At 46.7% G+C, this 16,288-nt stretch overlaps 1 pseudogene; it reads left to right on the forward strand.

The window, feature by feature from the left end:
* The first annotated feature begins 8,284 nt into the window (after positions 1–8,284).
* LOC121047927 lies at positions 8,285–12,710 on the forward strand (annotated as a pseudogene).
* Positions 12,711–16,288: the final 3,578 nt, after the last annotated feature.

The following is a 16,288-nucleotide window of genomic DNA, read 5'->3' on the forward strand; positions in this document are numbered from 1 at the left end:
GATCGGCGGAGATGATGGAGGACCCCGTTCGTGGTGAGAGGAGAGGAAAGGTATAGGTTAAATATAACATTGATTTAATAAATGAATATAACTAAGGGCTAGTGTGAAGTACACCTCCCTTGTAGACATTCACACGAAAAAACTCGCCCGAAAACTGAAACATTTCTTTTCGACCTGAAAAAAATAGCTTTTCTTGCCGGACTTGACTGATAAGGCAGGGCTTCGCGGACCCCTAGAAGGCCTTCGCGGACCCCCATTTGAGAACCACTGGCCTAGGAGGTTATATGATTCGAAACAAAATACAAAACATCCATCGACCAACGCTTGTTATCCCGACCATCCGACAAATCTTTGCGTGTTGTGACGTCACGCGCAGCTACGGATGTCAGCCATTGACACTGGCGAAATTCGGAGTGCAGTTTCGTACATACGCTCATGAAAGGTTTAGTTAATAACGGGAGATCATATATCAAAATGAAAATGTTGTTTATCTACATGAAAGCTCCCTCGACGTAACGAGCGCAAAAACTTAAGTACTTCCGGTTTCGACCGGACAATCCCTTGAACAAAAAACTGAGATATTTCACACACAATAGTCTTCACTAGCAGATATTTCTACTACTTTTTCTGGAATGCTTCATAAAACAAGTCTTACAATCAAATTATGTGTTATTCCGAGTACCAACAAAATTGTAGTAAACCCCGTGTGTTGCTGCAGGGAATCAATTTGTTTGTTAAATCGGTTTTAACAAAAATAAAGCTTTTATAGTATTACTTTTTGTACTTCAGAAGCCAGGAAAAGCGAAGTGGCACTTGAGGAACGGGCCATGGAGTGCATCATGCTGGAGATCCTTCAAAAGGTACTGCACCATTTTTGCTGGTATGTGATCTAGTTTTGAGCTGAATGTGCAGGCATGAGGCTAGGTAAGTTTCGCTTGCTAAGGATCTGACGTATCGATAAGGTATTGATAAAGACATCTGTATAAATTTGAGACAGTGCACTATCGTGGACACAAAACCCAAGGACGCGAGCATGGTGACTGAAGAGCATAATTGCACTATCTATCGGTTGGTTGCCTGCTTTAGAACAACGCGCTTCTCTGATGCGGTGCTTACCTAAGGATGTAGCACGAGGTGACATGACTCTAGATCTGATTTTACGGTTCAATCAAATTTCCACGTCTTGTTGCTATGACAGATTGATTGATTGATTGGGGTTTATTGGCACAAAGGCACCTTAGGCCATAGAGCGCCAAACATTGTACTATTGCAGGAAAAGGTTTAGAAGGAGGAAAAGAGCTTTAGTAGCTGATGAACAAATAAAACAATGAGCATGACACGGTGAGTATAATTATGTAAGTGATAATATAAAAATTAAGGCTTAAACTACAGTCGGTGTAAAAGGCCGAGGTCTTTTAGGAAATTAAAAACGTGAGTATGGTTAATGAAAGGTTTGTCTCCAAGCAACAAAGCAATGCGTAAAGGGAGGTGGGCTCTATAAAAATGGGAGAAGTGAAATCGGCGATTACTGTCATATGCAGGACATTCAAGGAGAATGTGCACCACGCTTAGGGGTTTTGTACAGTGCTCACACATGGGTGGATCTTCTTGACGAAGCAAGTACCGATGCGTGAGATGCGTGTGGCCAATTCTTAACCGGCACAGGATTACCTCGAAGAAGCGTTCCCGGTGCCGGGCACTCGCCCATTCCTGTAAAATAGGCTTTACAGAATAGAGTTTGTTGTTGACTTCACTGTTCCATTCTAGTTGCCATTTATATTTGATGTGCTTCTTTAGGGCTGCACGGTAGTCTCTGTACGGTAGGTTTTCAATATCCACATTCCTTTCACTACATTTGTTTGCAGCACGGTCAGCCTCTTCATTTCCAGGAATTCCTACGTGGCTTGGAACCCAGCAGAAGACTATTTGAATATTGTTTTCCAATGCAGTACAGACTTTGAACTGTAAATCAGTAACAAGGGGATTTTTCGTTGCTTCAAGTGATGCGAGTGCTCTTACGGCACTGAGAGAGTCAGTGTAAACTATGGAGCATGGCAGTCTATTTTTTGTGATGTGATTTGTGGCGAGAAGTAAACCATAAAGCTCTGCCGTTAAAATTGTCGCGTTGCTATTAATTCTCCGCACACATTCATATGAAGGCCCGATTGCGGAGCAACCGACCGAGGAGTCACTTTTTGTGCCATCAGTGTAAAAGCTGATGTAGTTGTTATACTTCTCTTGCAGTTGAAAGAATTCTTGCCTTAACACTTCATGGGGGGTGTCTTTCTTATTGTATTGGGTCAAAGACAGGTCTACAACAGGCAAACATTGCCATGGAGCTATTGTTCTTAAAACCGAAGCAACAGGTAGGTTGATGTCAAGACCTGCTGAGACGGCTTCTGATTTATTTCTCATTGAAAAAGGAGGAATGATTGAGGGTTTATTTAGGAAAGTTCTTTCGAAACGTGATTGTTCTAGAACTCCCCGACATGGATGTTGCGGTACCGAACGGATTCTAAGTGCGTACATGAAGCCTAAAGAAAATCGCCTTTTCTCAAGAGATAGCTCATTGGCTTCAGCATAAAGGCTCAACACCGGGGATGTGCGAAAAGCACCAGTGGCGAGACGTAGTCCTTTATGGTGAACAGGATCTAACATCTTTAATGTTAATGCTCTTGCCGATCCATACACTATACTTCCATAATCAAGTCGGGATCGTACAAGTGAGCGGTAGATTCTCAATAGACATACGCGATCAGAACCCCATGACTTGTGAGAAAGGACCTTGAGGACGTTCAGTACTTTATGGCATTTTCTCTTTAGATCAATTATATGGAAGCTGAAGGACAATTTGCTATCAAAGGTAAGGCCAAGAAATTTCTGCATTGCTTTGTTCTGGATGGAAACGTCATACATGGTCAAGGCGGGCTCAGGGGCAGGTCCACGCTTTCGAGAAAAGAGGACACAAGATGTTTTCTCGGTAGAAAACGTAAACCCGTTATTATTTGCCCACTTTACCATATTGTTAATTGTTAACTGAACTCTGCGTTCACAAATAGAAAAATTGCAAGATGACACAGAAATTTGAAGGTCGTCGACATATAAGGAATATTGGACTGAAGGGGGAATTACTTGCGAAATAGAATTTATTTTTATTAGAAAAAGAGTAGCACTGAGGACACCACCTTGGGGTACGCCATTTTCTTGCACGAATTCTCTAGAAAGAGTAGTTCCCAACTTGACATGAAATGTGCGTCTTTCTAAATAGTCCTGAATAGCACCCAGCATTCGACCACGAATGCCAAAGTTATATAGATCATTAATAATGCCATATCTCCAAGTTGTGTCATATGCTTTTTCTAAATCAAAAAACACTGACAAACAAAACTGTCTATTTACAAAGGCCTCACGTACAGTCGTTTCAAGCCTAACAAGATGGTCAAGAGTAGACCTAGAGGAACGGCCACCACATTGATACTTTGCAAGCAAGTTTTTTCTTTCAAGGACATATGTTAGCCTTCGGTTGATCATACGTTCCAGGGTTTTTCCCAAACAACTTGTTAAGGCTATAGGTCTGTAGCTGGTTACCTTAGAGGGGTCCTTTCCAGGTTTTAATAAAGGAATTATGTTGGCTACCTTCCACTGAAGTGGAAAACATCCTTCCCTCCAGATTCGGTTAAAAAGGTATAGAATTAATTCTAGTGTAGAAAGGTGAAGATGTTTCAGCATTTCATAATGGATGCCATCAGGACCAGCAGCTGAAAGTTTAGTATGTTTCAATACCAGCTGGAGTTCATGCAATGTGAAAAGGAAATTGTAATGTTCCCTCTCACCTCCAGACGTTTTTACAATTTGTCGTTCCGCTTGGAGCTTATGTCGTTGGAATACAGCTGGGTAATGTTGAGAGCTGGAGATCAATTGAAAGTGCTCCCCTAGAATATCAGCCTGCTCCTCCAAATTTGCAGGGCAGTACCCATTTCTGGTCAAAAGAGGGACAGAGAAAGCGCGATAGGTGCCATTCACTTTATGGATTCTGTCCCACATTTCTTTGGATGTTGTGGTACTGTTAATTGAGGAGGCATACTTCTGAAAACTCTGACGTTTGGATTGTCTGTGGATAAATCTAGCTTGGGCTTTCATCTTCTTAAATTCAATTACATTACTTGGAGTAGGATAACTTCTAAGTTTACCCCACGCTCGGTTTTGGTTCGTCTTTGCCTCGCGGCAATCCTGATTCCACCAGGGTTTCGGGCGCCTGGGGAGGCGCGTAGATGTTATAGGTATGTTGCGCATGGCCGCGGCAAGGATACGTTGTGTGAGCAGTTCGTTTAGCTCGTCAACTGAGAGCTGGTCAAATGATGAGCAAGCTAGGAGTGAGGACTGGGTAAAACCTTCCCAATTAGCTTTGTCGAACTTCCACCTTGGTTCTCTTAATGACAGTGTCGGAGGCGGGAGGCAACGCTCAAGGACAACTGGAAAGTGATCGCTTCCATACGGGTTCTGTATAACCCACCATGTAAAGAGAGGGAATAAGCTGGGATCAGCTATCGCAAGATCAATACATGTAAAAGTGTTTGACGAAAAGTTATAGTGAATGGGTTCTTTTTTATTCATCAAGCATAAATCTGATGAGAGCAGGAATCGTTCTATTATTACTCCCCGCGTGTCCCGTCTGTTACTTCCCCACAAGGGATTGTGGGCATTTAGGTCACCAAGGATAAGAAATGGATGTGGAAGTTGTCTAACAAGGGCTTCAAGTTCTTCATATTTCAATGAATAATTAGGAGGTATATATAATGAACATATAGTTATTGCACGATCAGTTAAAACTTTTGCAGCAACTGCTTCCAGTTTGGTGTCCAGGCACACCTCAACACAAGGAGTTGATCTTTGGACTATTATAGCAACGCCACCAGAAGCGTGTGAACCATATAGCCTATCCTTCCGGAATAGCTGGAAGTGCTTTAGTAGGTTTGAGTGGCTTTCTTTTAGATACATCTCCTGAAGGCAAAGAGCTATAGGGTTGTGTTCCTCCAACAAATTGTAGACATCATCATAGTTACAAAGTAGTCCTCGACAATTCCACTGTATGATGCTCATAAGATTAGCCAAGCTAATAATGGCTCTTGGCTATCTTAGCTGCATGAAAAAGTCACACATAATTTGTTCTGGTTGTGTAGGAATATGAAAAGCCTTGCTCTAATAGGGTATTATCAAGGTGGAGTGACCGGCTTTTTAGCTTTTTGCTTTGGGGTCTGAACCTCCATCTCCTCGAGGTCTGTGTCAGGGGCAGAAAGTTCTTCACTGTCTGGCATTGCTTCTGTATTCAATGTTTTCTTGCTAGCAAGCCTGTCAGCAGACCCCGAAAAGTCTGTGCTTTTGGGGGGCAGACCCCGGCCTTTGCCTAACACTTTAGGGAGAGTGGTCGACGTGCTAGGCCGAACCACTGATTCGTCCATCTGGTCGGGTTCTACAGATACTGCAGGCGCTGCACGTGGAATGTGCTGTTTCCGTGGTGAGGAAGTCCTCCTCTGAGAGGAGGAGCGGGGGGCTCGCCCCTCTTGGGAGGACGACCTGCGAGGAGTGAGCGATGGAGTTACATCCATCGCCTCTGTTGCACCCGAGTCTTTGGCATGACTGGGTGCTTTAGCTGCTGTCGCAGCCGAGAGGGAATGCCCAGGAAGAGAAAGCTTCAACCTGGGCGTCGAGGACTGGAGTGGTTTTCCAGGGTTCCCAAGGGACACCTGGGTCGCCACTGATACCTTAGGCGGTGCAGGTCCCCTGCTGGACACCGCCTCAGCATAAGAGCCTCTCTGAAAAGCGGAGAGGCGACGCTTTGCATCATGATAGGATATGTTTTCTTTGACCTTAAGTGCGAGAATTTCTTTTTCCTTTTTAAATTGGTCGCATGCTCTCGAATAGGCTGGGTGGTTGCCATTGCAATTTGCACATTTGTAATCTGCGTTGCAGTCGTCGGCGGTGTGCTCGGTGCCGCTACACCTGGCGCATGTCTCGCGACCGCGGCAAGTGCGCGAACCATGTCCGTACCGCTGGCAACGAAAGCAGCGAAGAGGATTTGGGACATAGGGCCGCACCTTACAGTTGATGTAACCGGCCTTAACAGAAGGTGGCAAAATATTCCTTTCGAAAGTCAATACAACATGCTTGGTGGGCTGTTCCTTGCCGTCCCTTCGGATATTAATGCGTTTTGCAGCCACAACCCCTTGGGATTGAAGGCCCTCCAGAATTTCATTGTCAGGACTGTCCATTAGGTCATCCTCTGAGATTACACCGCGTACAGTGTTCAGTGTACGATGGGCGGACACGGTGACCTTGATATCTTGGATGGTTTCAAGGTTGACTAAGGCCGTAGCTTGGTATTTCTCATTCACTTGTACGAGGAGATCGCCTGAAAAGAGCTTTTTTGCTTCAAATTTCACTCCCAAGATGCCTTGAAGCACCTTCGCAACAATAAATGGAGAAAGCTTAGAGAGTGGTTTGGAGTTTTCTTCAGAGTGCAAGACGAAGAATTTTGTAAAGTGGTCACTTGAGTCATTTATACTAAGGAAATTGGACAGAGCTTCGGTGCGGACCCTTTTCAGGGACCGATCGGAGGTTTTGTTGTGCTTGGAACCCATAGAAATGGGAAAAGAAGTTCAGTGCCCGGGTGCACCGCCCACCACGGAGCCCAACAAGGGGGTAGGTAATGTGCCATAGCTAAGAAAGGCTTGGCTGACACAATTACTCTACCAGTGCTGCCCGGGCACTATACCCTAGTGTGGTTGCAGGGATAGGTCCTGTTTCCACTCAAGGTTGGCCCTTGCCGCCTAAGGTGGTGAAAAAGGAAGGAAGAGAGTGCAGAAGAAAAAAGAAAGAGGTGGGAGGAAAAGTGAAAGAAGGAAGAAGAGGGTAGAAGAGGCGACTGACTGAATCATCCTGGTCGGGCCAAGCCAGGACACCCGTCTACGAGAAGCAGGGGTCGAAGCGGTGTATTGCCTCGCCCGGGGGGCCCCGAAGGGTCCAAACATACCCCAGGCTCAGCTCAACCACCAGGGTCCCCTTTTCCCCAGACACGGGTACGCCACGCACAGCCAGACGTGGGTGGGCGAACCCACATGGCTCGGGGTTCGTAGTGACGCCACTCACCAAGCACCTACTAAAGTAGGTGCCCCCTGCGTGCGGGTATGGTGGCCCACGCGGCTGGGGTCCGTGGTGACGCTACTCACCAAGCACCTAGCACCTAAGGTGCAGGCGCCCCCTGCGGAGCTCGGGGTCCGTGGAGACGCCACTCTCCAAACACCTGCTTTCACAGGTGCCCCCTGCGGGGGTTGCTATGACAGAAAGTGGGCCTTAGTAATTATGATATGAAGAAGAACATTGAATAACACCCTTCGGAAACCAGACTTCTTAGTGGCCAGTAGTATTTGCCGCAAAGTCGCAAATGCTGTCTCCTTTCGAGGCATCTCTTGCAGATGCTCATGACTGCCACCGCCGAGGCGGCACATTGCGCTGCATTCCGAGGAATTAACCCAGTCACAGAAAAGCACATAAACACGCGCCTGCAAGCACGACAGCATGCAGATGCGCTCTTCTGTGGTACCAAAATCAAGCGAGTCACCGGCAGATGGCGCAGCGATAGGTTACAGCCGCCGGTTGCACACATTGAAAATTTTGTCAATGGTAGAACTTTAAAAAAATATGTGCAAGTGTGTAAGGCATCTTAAACACTTAAGAATGATTTCTGCTTCCAGGGGACCCTTAGACTGGATGAGAAGAGCCCTTCCTTTGCTGCTATTGACCTAACAGAAGCTCAAGGTGAAGCCAGGACGGCCCAAGCTCAGGCCGAGACCAAGCTAGTCGACGCCAAGGCCAAGCTATCCGACGCCGAGGCCAAGCTAACCAAGGCCAAGGCCAAGATAGCCGAGGTCGAGGCAAATGTAGCCCACGCTGAGGAGAAGGGCAAGCAAGCTGCTTGAAGCCTGAGTAGATGAGGAAGGGTGCAGTGTGTTGGCAGCAGAGAGAAAAGTACTCTTTACCGTCCAATTCTCTATACATGCCTTGCGCCTGACGTCACGTCGCAATGCCCCGCCCCCGATCGCGATTGCTCCATACCACCGGAGGACCGGAGAACCTACAAAGCGTAGTCGACGGCGTGTTTCGTCCGACCGTGACGTGTTTACGCAGTTTGAGAGCGTAGCGCTTTTTTTTTTTGTGTTAGATGTTCTTTGCACAATTTGTAAACAAATCGTTTCAATCTATTTTTACCAGCGCCTACGGGCTAAGCATGCCGTCGCCGGAAGAGCGGACGTTGCCGCTCTACGAAGATTACTTCGACGAGCTCGTTGGGCCTACGAAAGCGAGATACGTGAAGAAAATGGAACTGCGACGGCGAGGATCCCTACAAACTTCACGTCGGCGTGGACACGACATTCGATGCCGCTTCTTTCGCTTCCGTAACTCATGATGACATCGTCAACTATTTAGTGTTTTCCGTGAGCTATGTGACCCTTCAAGAGATGAAAGCATTTAAATCACTCACAACTACTTTACCAGCGGGGGGGGGGGGGGGGGAGGGGGGGTAAAAGGTCCCTCAGCGCGAGGAATCGTAGGCGACAACGTCATCTTGCTCAGCGAGGTATGTGGTGCTCGACATAATTAATCACCGCATTTCTTAAAGGGCAACTCCGCTTAATTTCAAAAATTTTGAGATAGTGGCCGATTTTGCTTTTTGAAGCACTCAAAAACAATCCGCAATCCTTTGTTTCGCGAAAAAGAAAATATTTTTCGTGTAATTTTACTCTAGCCGTGATTACAAACCGAAACCGAAACGGTGCACCGTTTCGGTTTCGGTTTGTAATCCCTATTGAAAAAACCAGCTTAAGCTGGTCCCAGCTTCAAGCTGGGTTATTGCCCCAGCATGCCCAGCTTGGCATGCTGGTCATGCTGGTTGATCTGGTCATACTGGTCATGATGGTTGATCTGGTCCCAGCTTCAAGCTGGGTTATTGCCCCAGCATGCCCAGTTTGGCATGCTGGTCATGCTGTTAAACTGGTCATGCTGGTGAACTTCCCAACCAGTTTAACCTGTTTAAATTAATACACAGAATAAAAAAGCCAAGCTCGTCAGAAAAGCCAACTCGGCATCCAATTTATTATTTTCGTACTTGCGGCAGCCTCACATGAACTCAAATGCTACACATCCTCGGCGCTGACACAGTACTAACCGACGCACAGATTCTCGGTGCAAATTGTCTACAATGTTAATAAAACCAGATTGCTTATCTCTCAACACGAAAAAAATACTAGACACAGGCCAAAAACAGGCAATAGCAGACGAAAATACTACACGGACGAGAGAAGCGAACCTGGGTCCCGCCAGCGATGGGGGCGAAGCGGCAACTTGCGTGGTCGGCAGAGGCGAGGAAATCCGTGTGGCTTGGATGGCATTGGCGATACTCCTCGGCACCGCCGTCATTCTTGGGCACACACACGTTCGAAGACACGAAGCGACGCCGCAGTCGGGACGTCTGACATCTTCCCGCACTGAACGGACTGCCGCTCGCTGTCTTCTCAAAACCCGCTTCGCTTGCACCGTCGTTCAACTAGTCTCCAAACAACGCGCACACAGCCGTCCCTTCGATCTGCCCTCTGCCCAAGCTATCCAAACGCGTCTTCGATTCTCCGTTTCTACCACTCTCTCTCTCTCTCTCTCTTTTCTCGCACACAAAGGTAGCTTGCAGCGCGCCTGACGCGCCCGGTGGTCTACCAAAAACGAGAGGACAAAGAACAGGACGTGGCCTCGTTCCAGCAGCCGACCTTGTCGCGCGCGCTCCCAGCAATGCCAGTTCGGCTATCTCTAGCCGACCTTGGCGTGCGCGCTCCCAGCATGACCAGCTTGACCACCACGATTATTATTTCGACCAGATTCACCAGCTTGTCTCCCAGCATGACCAGCTCGTCTCCCAGCTTGACCACATTGGCTCCATGGAAAACCAGTTTGACCAGTTAAGACCAGACTGGCTCCCAGCTACACCAGATTGAATCTAAAACCAGATTCGAGTGAGACCATGCTGGTTTTTACTTAGACCAGACTGACCAGCTTAAATTCCAGCTTGCCCAGCTTAAACCAGCTTGATTGCCAGCTAAACCAGTTTAATTACCACATTGACCAGTTTGACCACCTTGATTACCAGCTTGACCACCTTAATTACCAGCTTGACCAGTTTGATTTTCATGCTGGTTTTTCCAATAGGGTGGCAAAGCCGGACAACATTGTATATTCGGCATCACTAAGCATGTACACCCACGTGATATACAAGGGGAAGAAGGAGCTCCCCTCTTATCAGGATCCTCCTTTGTGCCTCCTGGATTAGCCCAGGCGTCGCTATTCTCCTCCCAGAAGATTATAGAAGATTAACCTGTCACTCAAAATTCTTACAAAAGCAGCTTCCCTCTCCTCCTTTTACTTGGTGTTCAAAAGTATGCGATGTAACACAAGCCGCACTCAACGAGGCGATCGGCTTATCAGTAGTATCAATAGTCGAGTGCCGGGCCGGCCGAGCGCGTCACTCACGTCTTTCATGGCACTGGCGCCACCCGTGCTCTCCCGAAAAAGAAAACAAAATTGAAAAAAAAAAAGAAGCTGTACATGTTTGATGACGTCGCGGACGTGCCGGGAGAAGGAATTTGGAGGAAGCGGAAATGCAGCCGGGCAGTGTTGTCTGGCCCGCACGTCTCATCCAAAACCAGCGGATTCGTGCTTGTCAAACTTTGACAGCGATTTTAATGAACTTCTAGGCGGAATTCCATCGTAATATTTGCCATGGGGGTTTTGTAGATGATAACAAAGAGAACTGTATAGTTTTGCACTACTGGAAAAGAAGCGGAGTTGCCCTTTAAGGAGTGTTTTACGCGGACCGAGGTGTTGTTCAGACGATGATTGCTCGAAGATCGCGCAAGTGTACCCAAAACAAGTCAGCAGCGAACAGCGACGAGTGCTTGAAGTAAAAACGGCATCCTGAAGTGGACATATTTTTAAACGGTGAATGGTCAGAGAGCACGAGCAAGACGCTAGTCGAGAGCTGAACCCGAGTTAATCCAAAAAAAAAAAAACGTAGTGAAAATATTTCAGCCAGCATAGGCAATTAAATCTATGTTTCAATGCAATCTGTGCTGAACCACAACATTGGCCTTGTTTTACTGTGTGTGCACCTTTGTTTTTCATCGGCATTTTATCTTTTTGTCATTTCAGGTGAACCACTCCCAAAGGCTGAGGGAGACCCCAGCCAAGGTTGTGATCCTTGCACGTGGGGATGGCAGCGTCGTTACTGCGCACTGTACTGGCATGGCTGGAGCTGGAGAAGCCTGTTCACACGGTGCAACACTCTTCGCCATTGAAGCAATCATCAGGATTAGAGATTCCTCAACCTGCACTCAGAAGGAAACACGTGGCTACCTGCATACACGCAGAGTGTGGACTATAAAAGAATCAAAGAAATTGACTTCTCTTCGCCCAGAAGCAAGAAGAACCCCTTACAAAGCTGCCGTGATGAAGAGATTACTGCTCTCACAAGACAGCCAATTCCACAACCGTTGGGAGATGAGTTTACGAAACTGTATGACATATGTTGTGCTGCAGAAGGAAAACCGTCCTTGCTGCTGATGGTTGAAGGACGAAATGATGTCTTCCCCTCTCCGCAAGCCACGGAACCAAGAATACTGCGAGGACTTTTTTCACAAGAAGCACTCTCAGAGACACTCGACAAGCTCATTGAACGTGCAGGGGCATTTTTTGCGGATTTCGGTGTCAATGCTGCCATGGTGAAGTTCGCCAAAGCCACCACACGAGCAAAGTCAAAGTGCACAAAGTGGTACACTTATCGGGCTGGAAGAACAACTGCGTCCACAATGAAGTCAGTAAGCTCGACTTCTGTGGAGAAGCCGTCCCTCGGCTTGATCAAGCGGATATGTTATCAAGGAGAGCACAAGTTCTCTACACCGGCTACCAGATGGGGGCTAGATCACGTAGATCATGAAGACGAGGCTGTTCAGTGTTATATGGGAGGGTGAAAGGAGCCCATGCTAACTTCACATATTGGAAGTGTGGGCTCTACTTAAGTACACAGTACCCCCACATCGCAGCCAACCCAGACGCCGCTCTACACTGCGACTGCTGCGGCAGCGGGCTCCTAGAAGTAAAGTGCCCATACACTGAGCGGGAATCGGCACTGCATGGTCCCAAAAACCTGGACTTTGGTTCTTGTACCGCATTCAACAGGATTCCATCGGCTTCGTCGGCACAGTGCAACGGCTGCAAAAGTGGACAAGTGACGTGCCCGCCAGAGGACTCTGCAGCACAGGATCTGTGTGCGGACCCAAAATTATGCTTAGAACGTGTGGATGGCCAGCTATCGCTAAAGCGTGATCATATGCTTCTTTCAAGTGCAGACTCAAATAGCTGTTTGCAACGTTGCCTACTGCGCCTTTGTTGTGTGGACTGTGAAAGACATTCATATTGAACATGTGTTCAGAGACGAGACCTTTTGGTCCCAAGTGCTGCTGAGAGGAACTCAGTTGTTTGTAAGTGCTATCCTGCCGGAGCTGCTGTCGCGTTATTTCACAAGAAGCACTGCACCCGAAGAAGAGCAGGGACGTGAGCCCAGCAGTTTTTGCTTCTGCAGGGGGCCCGAGTCGGGGAAAATGGTTGCTTGCGACGCCAAGGACTGCAAGTTCAAGTGGTTCCACTTCATGTGCCTTGGACTTACACGTGCTCCAAACAAGCAGCACTGGTACTGCCCAGACTGTGAAGCCACGAAGTAATTTTTTCATTTTTCTTTCCCGTCAAACATTGAGCCGTCTTGACAGAGTCATATTGTTGTAAGAGCTTCTGGGTGAGCCTAAGTGAGTGCAGAATGACTTCTGCTACCTCACCCATGCAGTAGATCAAGGTATTCGCCCATTCTTTTAACATCGCTCTGTAAAGTCCACCTATGGCCCGTAATCATTTAAAGCGTTGAATCTATCGAGGCCAGGGTTCAGATTTGATGAAAAACGATTCTGGCAATTGACTGGCGGACACGGGGATGCTGGTGGTCATTAACTCACACTGGCTTTAGTAACAAGACTTCACAGCTCTCGACTGCAGAGCGCCCCCTTACCTGCGGGATTCTTTGGATATCTTTCAAGGATGAGCATCATTAAAACTGCGGCCACCATGTAGTACCTGTAGCCAGTGTGCAGGTAAAAAACTCCCGTCTCTGTGCGTGATCAACTGCCTCCTCCTTTATTTCCCTATCCAAGGCTTATACGACTGCAATGTTCAATTATGTGCATTAAAACATGTGGGAACATGTTCCATAAGATCAAGACTACCATGTTAGCAATCCTGCAAAAAGCAAAAAGAGTTGTATCGTCTGTTTGCGTCCCGAACTTTGTGTTTATTCTTTCCGGTTGTTTATGTATTTACCAACACGCTCGTTTTTAATGTTAAGCACCGGCAGATTCCAAATAAAGGCAACTCGTAACCTACATTCATGGGTAGAGCCAGTCAACACAATATATGCTAAATAACATGCTGCAGTTAGTCACAGCAGCCCAGTTCAAGTTTACAACAGTGTATTCAAGCGATTGAGAGAAGTAAGCGTCAATGAAACAAATCTAATAGAAAAATGGATAGCATCCAAAGTACATCTCTTGTTTCAATATAGTTCAGACTGGAAACATTTGAAGGATCCGGAAACAGCACGACAGAAGTGCCTCAGTTCTCAGCTACCTTGTTCATTGGTATTACAGGGGGAGAGAAATTTGATAGGGCACAGCACACGGTTGATTGATTGATTACGGGCTTTATGGCGCAAAGCTACTATGGCCATACTGCGCCAAGCTTGTTTAGTTGGGACATACTCAGGTCTTTTTTATATGAATTATCGAAAAGAGGTTCATATGACAAGGTTAAAATTCATAGAGTTAAAATTACAACTCTAGTAGGAAGCCGGTTTTTCTTAAGTAATTTATGATACGATCAAATGGTACTATAGGAGTCTCGCCAATTAGCAGCGCTGGGTGAAAAGGAATCTGGTGGGAAAAAAACTCGGGGAAATGTGTACGTCGTTCTTGCTCAAGCCCTGGGCACAGCCACAAAATGTGTAAAATTGTCAAACGCTCCCCACATTCATCACACAGGGGTGGGGCTTCCCCCCTGAGCAGATGTTTGTGGGTGAGGAAGGAATGTCCAATTCTAAGACGACACAAAAGAACTTCAAGGCGGCGGGTTTTGTGGGATGCACTCTCGCATATACCAAGAGCTGGTTTAATCCTGTGAAGTTTGTTTTCGCATTCCAGACTCCACTCCGATTGCCATAGCCGGAAAACTGATGATTTCACCAAGGGCTTCATGTCTTGAAATGGAATCTGTGAGGTGGTTGGCAGTAGGTGCTTAGAGCTCGTGGCCAATTCGTCTGCTCTTTCATTACCTAGGATCCCCACATGGCTAGGCACCCAGCAGAATTTTATGTCTCGGCCAAGCCGCAGACCACATTGTACCTTAGATCGGACAAGTTGTGCCAGTCTATTTTTACTTCCCTTTATTGAGCAAAGCGTGGTGAGCACACTTTGAGAGTCCACGAATAAAATAGATTTCATTGTCTTGCTGATGAGGATATATTCCAAGGCCATCAACACTGCATAGAGCTCTGCCGTGTAAATACTTGCACATTCCTTGAGACGCTGAACCTTACTGAATCCTTCAGAGTAAACTGCTGATCCTTCAAACTGCGATGATTTAGCACCATTGGTATAAAATTGGGAGTAGTTATCATACTTCTTCTGCACCTCAAGAAATTCTTGTTGAATCACCACAGGGGAGACGTTATGTTTATTAAATCTAGTAAAATACCAATCACAAAAGACGGGCAACGTACTCCACGGAGCTTCATTTTCACCCTTCTGCAAAAGGTCGGTCTCGTCAAGGGTGAGGTCAAGAGATGTACAAATGCCCTCAAGGCGAAGACTTAAAGGCGGTACAACCCTGGGGTTATGTTCGAAAAGACGAGCAAACCGAGAATGTTGCAAGGCACCATAAGTTGGGTGATTTGGATAGGACAAAATTCTGGAAGCATAAGTCACAGCAAGATAACGTCGTCTGTGCCTAAGTGACATCTGATTAGATTCAGCGTACAAGCTAGGAATCGGCGAAGTGCGGAAGGCACCTGTAGCGAGCCTTAAACCGAGATGATGTACAGGATCCAACATTTTAAGTGCAGAAGGCCTCGCTGAGTCGTAAACTATAGCACCATAGTCCAGACGTGACCGGATAAGGGAGTTGTACAGGCGTAGCAGACATATTCTGTCGGATCCCCATGACTTGTGCGCTAAGACTTTAAGAATATTAGCTGATTTAAGGCACTTCTTCAGGTTCTTCAGGTGGGAAAAGAAGTTTAACTTTTTATCAAACGTTATGCCCAAAAATTTATGCTCCGTTTTTACACTAATAGGAACCCTGTTTAGTGTCAGTTCTGGATCTAGAAACAGCCCCCGACGCAGAGAAAATGGCACGCTGATAGTCTTCTCAGCTGAAAACTTAAACCCATTTTCGTCAGCCCACTTACTAATTCTGTTGATGGTAAGCTGCAGTTGCCGCTCACAGCTAGACAAATTACAAGAAGAGGCCGAGATGTGAATATCATCCACGTAGAGGGAGTATGAAACGGAAGGTGGAATTACCTTTGACAACGAGTTTATCTTTACGGCAAACAAGGAGACACTCAGTACACCTCCTTGCGGAACACCATTTTCCTGGACATACTGGTCGGATAGTGTGGTGCCGAGTCGAACTTGAAAGGAGCGACCTGTCAGAAAACTGCTTATACACCGCAACATGCGACCACGCACCCCAGAGGCATATAAATCATGAAGGATACCATACCGCCATGTCGTATCATATGCTTTCTCCAGGTCGAAGAAAACAGAGACACAATGTTGCCTATTTATGAAAGCTTCACGTATTGTTGTTTCCAGGCGGACTATGTGGTCCAAAGTAGAGCGCCCTTCTCGAAAACCACATTGGTTATTAGCAAAGAAGTGGTTATGCTCCAAAATATAAATTAACCGCCTATTAATGAGGCGTTCAAAGGTTTTGCCAAGGCAACTCGTCAACGCGATTGGACGATAACTACGGGGGTCCGAAGGGTCCTTCCCAGCTTTCAGCAAAGGAATTACATGCGCCTGTTTCCACATTTGAGGGAAGTAGCCTGCTTCCCACAGATAGTTAAAAAAATCTAGTAGTGTGTTGA

The sequence above is a fragment of the Ixodes scapularis genome, unplaced genomic scaffold (genome assembly GCF_016920785.2).
Source record: "Ixodes scapularis isolate PalLabHiFi unplaced genomic scaffold, ASM1692078v2 PGA_scaffold4__175_contigs__length_147842914, whole genome shotgun sequence".
Classification (NCBI taxonomy): Eukaryota; Metazoa; Arthropoda; class Arachnida; order Ixodida; family Ixodidae; genus Ixodes; species Ixodes scapularis.